At 40.4% G+C, this 10,340-nt stretch overlaps 1 long non-coding RNA gene across 3 annotated transcripts; it reads right to left on the minus strand.

Moving 5' to 3' along the window:
• Positions 1-3,165: 3,165 nt before the first annotated feature.
• LOC132973667 (uncharacterized) lies at positions 3,166-7,022 on the minus strand. 3 transcript variants are annotated; one of them, XR_009673052.1, is made up of 5 exons: positions 6,767-7,022; positions 5,775-6,131; positions 4,939-5,046; positions 4,139-4,231; positions 3,166-3,344 (listed from the first exon to the last, which is right to left on the minus strand). It is a non-coding gene; the product is annotated as an uncharacterized LOC132973667 (long non-coding RNA). The 3 variants fall into 3 exon arrangements; XR_009673050.1 differs by having other exon boundaries at positions 5,775-7,022; XR_009673051.1 differs by lacking the exon at positions 3,166-3,344 and adding an exon at positions 3,657-4,049 and having other exon boundaries at positions 5,775-7,022.
• Positions 7,023-10,340: the final 3,318 nt, after the last annotated feature.

Raw genomic sequence — 10,340 nt, forward strand, 5'->3', positions numbered from 1 at the left:
GAATTAGAGCCTAGGCTACATTAACGTTGGGAGATGTTAATTTATAAACTAAACAGGATAAAGGTGAGAGGACATTTAGCCTATGTGTGTGAATACAGCTTTATGTTGAGGATGAAGTTAATGCACATTCAAATGAACTCTGAATGAAGTTAACTATAAATCTATATGAGCCTATTATGTTCTTATATTTCATTTTGAGCTGTTTAAAAGTCGATTTTCTTCTGCTGGATTGCATCTTAATGAAAATAAATGGTATAGGTTTAATATCCTACCATTCCACCAGTTTTGACCTGCAATATTTTAATTCTGATTAAATATTAAATTAATAGACTTTACGCACTGACGCGAGCAGCTGTTTTCTCTTACACCACTTCTCTCTCCGTTGTCGCTGCGCTGCAGCAGTTTTACTTTTGTTCCTTCTTAAAACCTGTATTGATGTATTTCGAGATGGTTAAAGTACGAGGATCTCTTTTTTGTCGTATGAAGCATTTACTTCCGGTTAAAAAGACGGACATTGCGTTCGTCCAATCAGCGACGATCCTTGTCGACTGTAGGTACCTACCTTTTCCGGTTTAAGTTAATGTCGTTGTGTTTTTTGATTTGTGTTTGTGTTTTTTGATTTGTGTTTGTGTTTTCTTATTTGTGGTTGTGTTTTTTGATTTGTGGTTGTGTTTTCTTATTTGTGTTTGTGTTTTTTGATTTGTGTTTGTGTTTTCTTATTTGTGGTTGTGTTTTTTGATTTGTGTTTTTTGATTTGTGGTTGTGTTTTCTTATTTGTGGTTGTGTTTTTTGATTTGTGTTTGTGTTTTCTTATTTGTGGTTGTGTTTTTTGATTTGTGTTTTTTGATTTGTGGTTGTGTTTTCTTATTTGTGGTTGTGTTTTTTGATTTGTGTTTTCTTATTTGTAGTTGTGTTTTCTTATTTGTGTTTGTGTTTTTTGATTTGTGTTTGTGTTTTCTTATTTGTGTTTGTGTTTTCTTATTTGTGTTTGTGTTTTTTGATTTGTGGTTGTGTTTTTTGATTTGTGGTTGTGTTTTCTTATTTGTTGTTGTGTTTTGCACTTCAGGGCCACTGTGGAGTCCCCACCAGTGGGCGTGCACTGTAGCTGTTCCCACTCAACGTTCTTGAAGCCAAAATACGCCGCTCAGGGGCGCTTCCATCTTGCGATTTGACGTCATTTGGAGCCAGTCTGCGCAGTAGGGTCCGGGGGCAGGAGCCCTGGTAAGACGCCCCGCCCACTTAGCGTACTGCCCTGATGACTTACGCAGCCCAGCTACGCTGAAAGCGTTCTTCCGGTCTACGAGTCTTATGAAGAAATGTGTAAGTAGGACAACAAACCACCGTATTCAATATTTAAACACACTGTGTTTTAAAAAATCCCGCTATTTTGATCATTATTGAAAATACGTGGGCTGCTTTGTGACAGTGAACAGTGAGAAGGTGGACAGAGTCTCGTGCTTTGTGACAGTGAACAGTGAGAAGGTGGACAGAGTCTGGAGCTTTGTGACAGTGAACAGTGAGAAGGTGGACAGAGTCTGGAGCTTTGTGACAGTGAACAGTGAGAAGGTGGACAGAGTCTCGTGCTTTGTTACAGTGAACAGTGAGAAGGCTACCACAGTCATCCTCAGATAAAACACAGAGATCCTGGTCAATATTCAATGGTGCTATTTTTCTTTCCATGATGTTGCCCTGTGTTTGAAAGGCCAGATGCTGGAGGGTTGTGTTGGATTTGCTTTTCCATCATAGTTTAACAGTCAAACAATCATCCAGGATCTTTATACTTTATTTGATTTTTGTTGGGATTTCTTTGTTAAATTATGTTTTATACTTTCTCCTATGTCCCAGCAGTTCGACCTGATGGTCTCCCTTACTTATTTTCCACATGGTTAATGAAGCCAGGGGTTGTTTATTGAAGTTTTTTTTTTTCATAAAATGTTTAAATAAACTTTTTTAAAATCTGAATTGACTGTCTCTGATTAACTGGAGCACTACAACGTGTTGGTCACAGTAAAATAATTTAGCAGTTAAGTTTAAAGCTCACATTTGAAAAGGCTTGAACTGACATTAAGTTCTTCTTGACCAACAACAGCTAAAGATAAAAGATAAAGATAAACTTTATTGATCCCCCGTGGGGGAAATTTGTGCATTACAGCAGCTCCAGAAAACAGGGGACGGGAATATAATTATTAAAAATAAAAATAGAAGTTAAAATCAAATCAAACATATTTACATTCAGTTAAATAAAAATACAATAATGTAAAGTTACACAGTAACTACACAGGAAAGAAAAAAAAACACACACAGTGTGTAGCATGAGGTGGTGATGCTGTTAAAGAGTCTGATTAAACAGTCTGACTGCAGATGGGATGAAAGACCTGCGGTAGCGCTCTGTCTTGCAGGGTGGGTGTCTCAGTCTGCTGCTGAAGGAGCTGCTCAGGGCCCCCACAGTGTCATGCAGGGGGTGAGAGGGGTTGTCCATGATGGATGTCAGTTTCACTAGTATCCTCCTCTCACCCACCTCCTCTACAGAGTCCAGAGGACAGTCCAAGACAGAACTGGCCCTCCTGACCAGTCTGTTCAGTCTCTTCCTGTCTCTCTCTGTGCTCCCTCCTCCCCAGCAGACCACTGCATAGAAAAGTACAGACGCCACCACAGTGTCATAAAAAGTCCGTAGCAGAGTCCTGCACACTCCAAAGGACCTCAGTCGCATGAGCAGGTGTAGTCGACATTGGCCCTTCTTGTACAGGACGTCGGTGTTGTGTGACCAGTCCAGTTTGTTGTTGAGGTGAACACCCAGGTATTTGTACGTCTCCACCCTCTCGATGGCCAAGCCCTGGATGTTCACCGGTGCAGTCTGGGGTGACTTTCTGCGGAAGTCAATCACCATCTCCTTTGTCTTGCTGGCGTTGAGCTGAAGGTGGTTGAGCTCACTCCAGTCAACAAAGTCCATGATGACCTGCCTGTACTCCTGTTCGCTCCCCTTAGACACACACCCCACGATGGCTTTGTCATCGGAGAACTTCTGCAGGTGGCAGCTCCCAGAGTTGTAAGACAACAGCAAAGCTAACAGACGAGCTCAGCTTGTCACAGCCGGTCTGAGATAAATGGCCTTCAAACTTATTTAATATTAAACATTTAAAGCCAATAAGCATAACAAGATATGCATGAGATTCCATTTCCATTTATTCAATCACAGACTTGTCAAACAGTCTGGCATGTTGTGCTGCTGTTTTCAAGAGTTAACTGAAGAGAAGAACTCCATGGAGAGAGGACAGGAAACGCTCAGGGGACGAGTCCTCCATGTTGTCAGTGGTTGTTGATGGATCTGAATCTGAGGGCATCTTCTGTAATAAAGAAAAACAATCATGGAGTTAAATGTAAAGTATAATGAATTTTACTGTGATGTTTATGCCTCAGACCTGAAATCAGATCTGTCCTCAGGTTCTGCTAAACTTCAGCTTCTAAAGTTTGCCTTTATAAATAAGTAGCTGATCATGTTTCTGTTTTCCTATTAAAGACAGGAGAACTATTTAAGAGGAAAAACAAATATATAATAATACAGGATGAATCCAAGAATATGATCAGCTTTATGAATTTATGTTTTAAGACAAAAGTGTTCCTGCCATTCTTTTTTTATTTTTGGACTTTTTTGCCTTTAATGGAGAGATAGGACAGTGGATAGAGTTGGAAATCAGGGAGAGAGAGAGAGAGAGAGTGGGGAGTGACATGTGGGAAGGGAGCCACAGGCTGGATTTGAACCTGGGCTGTCCAGTTTGAGGACTACAGCCTCCATACATGGGGCATGTGCACTAACCACTGCACCACCAATGCCCCGTTCCTGGCACTTTCTATTGAAGATTATTTTAAACTGTCATCACATGGGCCAGCCTGATAAATTAAATTAATGTTAAATATTTTCATATAATCACGACATATGTCTCCTGTTGATTTCTTAAGTTACAGATACTCACAGTACAACTGTGAAACTTAAACAGTGAGACATGATTTCAGCAGTGTGACCAGAAACTGCAGTCAGTTGGATTCTTGTGCTTCATTAGAAATATGCAGAAGTAGCTTCAGTATTTGGCTAAAAAAAAAAGTCAATTCAATGTACTGATTTGGTGTTGTGTGGAAATACCCATTAAACGAATCAGACAGCCAATTTGTGTGCAGAACCTCACCGGAGCTGGAATCAGAGTCTGGACTGCTGTTTCCTTTGGGCATTGATTTCCTTGAAGACAGAAAGAAGAACAATTTAAACATGAACTAGACTTCTTCATGTGGCTGTGGCTCAGTTGGTAGAGTCATCGCCTCTCAGCCGGAAGGTTGAGGGTTTGATCCCCAGCTGGGCAACATGTCCGATGTGTCCTTGGGCAAGACACTTAACCCTGAATTGCTCCCGCTGCTTCGGTGGCGGTGTATGAATGGCATTAGTTACTTCTGATGGATGATACTACATAGCGACCACTACCATCAGTGTGTGAAAGGGTGTGAATGGGTGGGTGTGACATGCGGTGTAAAAGCGCTATGAGTAGTCGGAAGACTAGAAAAGCGCTATATAAGCTCAAGTCCATTTACCATTTACTTCTTGCAGAACCATAGAGGCTGTTAAAAGCTTCTGCTAGTCTTCCTTACATTTTAAAGATTTATTTTTGGGCTTTTTGTGCCTTTAATGGAGAGATAGGACAGTGGATAGAGTTGGAAATCAGGGAGAGAGAGTGGGGAACGACATGCGGGAAGGAGGCCACAGGTGGGATGTGGACCCGGGCCGCCCGCTTGAGACGACAGCCTCCATACATGGGGCGCGCGCACTAACCACTGCGCCACCAGCGCCCCCTTCCTTACATTTTAAGAAAGATTATAAATTGTTACTAAAATTACTTTGATGCTGATAGCGGTTACAATAACACGGTCCAATCATATGAGAGATAATTTTACCTTTGAGTCCTATGTGAAGGCGTTCTCTTCAGAATCAGCGCTGCAAAGACAAGATGATGGCGTCCACCTTCACAACGTGCTGCTTCAGTCTGGCTGCATCACGGTCACCTACAGGAACACCACAGAAATGCAATCAAAGTACTTCACTTTATTTATCAGAGGATGTACTGTATGCAAAGTAGATCCTACAATCCTCAAAAAGATTTGAGACTGCTTTGTTATTTGAGAGCACAGATTGTTTCTTTTCCCTTCTCTCTGTTTGCCTGTACATGACCTCTTAGTGCTTTAAAAGATGCTACAGTAAACCCTGGATCAGCTGTGTGGATGGTGTGACTGTGTGGTAAAGCTTTATTAAAGTTGTCACGCACATACTCATATGCCTTTGGAGAGTAACAGTGCAGTGTGGTGGTAAACTGCTTCAGCTCCTCAGAGTACTTAGCTGACTTTTTCCCCTGTTGTATCTTCTGCAAAATGTGTTTTGGTACTTCATCAACTGACTCGAGCAAAGATGCACATTGACTTGATATCAATAGCTTCTTCTTCAGTTGATTGATGACTTGTTTTCTCTCTGAGACTTCAGGTTGTAGCAGTGATCCTCTTGAATGTCAAGTTTTGCTTGTGTTGATGTTGTTGCTTGATAACTGATCTTCTATATTTCTATCCACTGTTACAGCAGTGTCAGCCTGACAGATGTCAATGCTAAGAGGGACATTGTTAGTCAAGATGGCATTGCTGTAATCGGCAGCAGAAGTCAAGCTGATGTAAAATTGGTCAACTATTGAATCCTCTTTATTGTCACCAGAAAACCTGCTATTTGAAAATGACGGGGGATTTACCTTGGTGTCACAACTATCCAAAATCCTGCGTTTTGCAACAGAAGTCCTCAAATGATGACTTGGAAACAGAGTAGGGACAGCTGTGGTCTTTAGGTAACAATTTCCCCACAGACAGTAAGAAATAAATCATTTCCCAAAATCACATTCATGTATCCACAAACATGATGTTGACAGCAATGAAAATACAAGTCACTTGTTTATGTAATTCATTTTCTAACCTTTGAGTCCATGCTGAAGTCATGCTCTTCAAAATAAACACTGCAAAGACGAGATGATGGTGTAGGTCTCCAGTCCTTCTGTCTCATGTTCACCACCCACTGCTCCAGTCTGCCTGTGTCACCACCACCTAAAGGAAAACTGTGCAAAAATATAATAATAGAGCTTCATATTATTTATCAAATGATGTACTGTGTGCAATGCAAAGTATTTATCATTTTGTCAGCCATATTTGAATGCAGAGGCTGTGGATGTTCAGTTTTCTTTGGCTATAAAAAGGCAACAATAGCCTGTAGTTTAATCATGGTGTTTCTCTTCGTTAACGATTATTGAAGCGAAATAAAAAATAAATGCATGACATTTAAAACATATTAACATGTGTGGGGAAAAACGCGATCTTTATGTCTTCTTTTATTGTACCTATGTCTCCTCCTAACTACAATAACAGCAGCATGTTGTGTGTAACACTGGTCTCCTGCATTAACACCTTCCTTTCAAAGGTGTTAAATACAGACACCGTCACAATCACCGCAGGTTTTGTCAGGTTTTGTCAATTTTTAGTACAAATTCTCAATGAGCATCATTAAATTTACAGTATGATCAACTTGTGACTGTTGAATTAGTAGTGTGTGGAAGCTAATGCAGAATATTTATCACGTTTAAGCAGCATGATGCTCGGTTAATATTACATTACACCACCGCATGTTGTTGATGTTTGCGTTCACGTTTCAGTTAGTCTCTTAAATCAGTAACAATTATATTGAATCAGATCTTACCTTTAGTTTTATCTGGATACATAGAGAAATATTCTACCCTCGTATATAGTACTATGAATTTCAGTCTGCACGATGAAAGTAAAACCTGTTATACTCTCGGTATAGCCCACTTATCACTCAGACTGTAAACATGTACACATTAGTAATGATGCAGGCCAGATTTAAATTATTTGGCTTTGTTTTTGCCCTAGATACTTTTTTGAGACCTTACCAGACGTATTTATTTTTGCTGTAAAATAACTGTACAGTCAATGAACCGCATGAGCGGATTTTTTATTAAGATTCTTGGTTTTAAATACAATTTCAATCACAATAAATGATATAACAATATCAAGAAACATAGCATGTCAGTTATTAGGTTTGCTCAAATAAAATAAAAAGATAAATCATGCCGGATAAGTAACCTAGCTTTACAACATTTCGGCTAACCTTAGATTACTTATGTGTTAGCTAGCTAGATAACGACTTTAACCAACCAATGACACATAAATCTTAAAAACTGCAAAGAGCCCTTAGATCCCACAGGTCGGTTAGAACAGTTTACTGCAGAACAACTCATTTTGCCAGCTCAAAAAAGACGAAAAAACTGGACGGAAAAATTCAATGGCGTCTCGGCGTTCCTTCGCTACGTAACTTTGCTATTCACAAAGAGAGCTACGCAAGATCTGCGGCTGTCAATCATCATCAAATATGACGTAAAATCCTGTTTTTCAATCTTAAATAACTTATTTAAAACAAACTTCACAGAAAAATGAGCACTTGAACACAATGTAGGGTGATAATAACTAATGATCACAGCAGAGTTTAGGTTTGGAAAAAAATTATGTGACGAGTATTTTAGCTTTACAGTTTGACCCACATCCCGTCTGTTATCATTGAGGAGGCAGGGTTTATGACCTATACTGCAGCCAATCAGCAGGGGGAGCTCTAAAAATAAAAGCTTCACTCCAACGGGAGCTTGTCCCGTCCATTATTTTTACAGTCTATGGTCCCCACCAACCCAGTCTCATGTCAAAATGTGTAATACCTACATTGGTCCACAGCGCAAAACGTAGTAGTTTCACAATAATGGTTCTAAAATTGTGACATGTCTACGTTTCCTTTTGCCTATTCTTTTGTATAGGCATACCTCAGGTCACGTGACTGCCCAGTTTTCCCCTGGCGAAAAAAAAAACATGGCGGACATCCCTTCTATTTTCGGTGGAAAATGCAATATTTTAAGATAGTTTGAGGCTTAAGTGTCGTTTTGATAACCTTTCTGGCGACAAATGTACATTGTATCTTCATAATCTTCGTTCGGTTTATGTTTATGATCTTTAGTTTGTTCGTTTCTACGAAGATTCTTTCAGGTCTCGATAGAGAAACATTGGGACGTTACGTTTTCTACTGTTGCTATGGGGGTAGCTATGGACGCTATCAACAACAAACCGGAAGGAAGTGGACGTTCGGTTCGCGGCTCTTAAAACGGGTTACATCAGACCCTAGACATCAAACTAAACTCCTATGCAATAAATAATGATTTCTGTTACAATAGCAAATTTAGCATGGCAATCTAACATGATTCAGAAATGCACTGTCTTCTTGTTCATAGCTAAATATTTAGACCACACATCTTTCAAAACAAAGTGCCTGCTGCACATATCTTTACGTTTCTCGTGTTATTGAATAGCCTATATATAAATATATATATATGTATATATATATATATATATATATATAAAGATATGGGTTAACCCCGTTCTTTTGCAGTCAGTGCTTTGATTAAACAACACCACCTGAACACTGGCCGAGCTGTTTAGATCAATTATCAGTACTTTAGCAATGGTCTGGCTTACTACATCGATAAAAAATCATCACGTAACAAAGCAGTTTTACACAGAGGTGGATGAGAGAGTAGAAAGAGGATAACAACAGCTGTGTTAGCCGGGAAGTTAGCAGAGTCTTATAAAGCTTAGAGGCTGTAACAAAGCGGATTAGACCGTCTCGAACCACGGTCATAAACCCGAACTTTAGCACCGTTCAAGCTTCTCACACCAATAAACAAATGCAAAGTAACAAAACCTAGAGAGAGGCTAACCACAACAATGTCAGCCGTTTGCAGAGTCCTATAATGCTCTGAGTCCGTAAAAAGCTGATCTGGACCCCCAAAACACTACTAGCATGTCTGAGGGTGGTTAACAAACACCTGTTACCGCTTTAGGTGAAAGTTGATAAATCGTTTAGTACTGCTCTAATTTCAAAAAATAGCATTACTTAGCACGTTAGCCGAGGCTTACAGTTCAGCTACAGACAGCCTCCACAGAACTAATGTATCCGTAGCAGCTAAAAAGTTGTTTTCAAACAAATAAAAAAGACAATTAATGAAGCGTACTTACATGTTGTGGTTGTAAACTTCCAGAAGCATCAGAATCTCCATAGCTGCCACAGAGAGTAGGAGCTGAAACTTCTTTCCAAGTCCGTTTTTTGCTCAAGCTAACGTGCATTAGCGCATTAGCACCTTAGCACTACTGTGCTACTGGAGGCTGCGGCATATCGAGGGCGTGCCACAGAAGTTAACGGGCCTGCAACATGAGCTGCTGGGCTTGCCACAATGAGCCAATGGGCTTAGATCAGTGATATCACACTGACAAGACGTCACACTGGCCAATTTTTTTTTCGAGGGGGGCTAAAACCGAGCGTATGCTGCGTATGAGCTAATGCTGCAGCTAACAGGAAGACGTAGGAGAAGCCACGTTTATGCGGACTTTGAATTTTTGCAAATAGATGTGCCTAAACATGCACAAGACACGTGGAAAACACACTAAAGAGCATATAAAACCAGAAAAAGCATAAGATAACCCCTTTAACATCTTGCCAAAGGACTACAGTTGAAAATTAGCTTGCTGGCTAACACTGGCACATTTACAGAAATGTTGATTAATGTGCACTCTCCTTTAAATAAATAAATTAAATTACATGAAAGAGGAGCAATACGTCGGTTGTGTGGAGCTATTTTTTTTGTTTTGTTTTTTAAAGAAGACGCTGCACATCGTCAGGTTCTGTGCAGAACCTGCCGTGCTAGGGTTGCTACACTTGATGAGCGGTACAGCGAGCCCTCCCGCACATATTTGAGCCAGGTTGCCATACTGAAGCTATATATAAAATGTAAGCAGAGAGTTTGCAGCGGCACTGAAAACAGCGGAGTTGTTCGCTACTACAACGGACCTGTGGTCAAGCTGTACAGCGGGGTACTTTGAGTCATTATGCTGCGTTTCATTGATGAAGACTTTAACCTCAGAGCTCGCTGCCTTCAAACTGCATAATTCCCAAACTACCACACGGGGAAACATTGCAGCCGGCCTGAGAGAGGGGCTTGCTAGCTGGGATCTCCATGAAGAGAACCATGTCTGCATAACGATGAACAACGCATCAAATATGGTGTTGGCAGTGAACAAGGCTGCAGTGTTTTGGGCCCCGATTACATCTGATGAGTGGTATGTTAATTGTGTGAAAGGGAGAGGGAGAAAGAGGGAGAGAGAGTGTGTGTGTGTGACTGTATTTGTGAGTGGAGGGAGGTCTATGTGTATGTGTAATG

The sequence above is a fragment of the Labrus mixtus genome, chromosome 5, assembly GCF_963584025.1.
Source record: "Labrus mixtus chromosome 5, fLabMix1.1, whole genome shotgun sequence".
Lineage (NCBI taxonomy): Eukaryota > Metazoa > Chordata > Actinopteri > Labriformes > Labridae > Labrus > Labrus mixtus.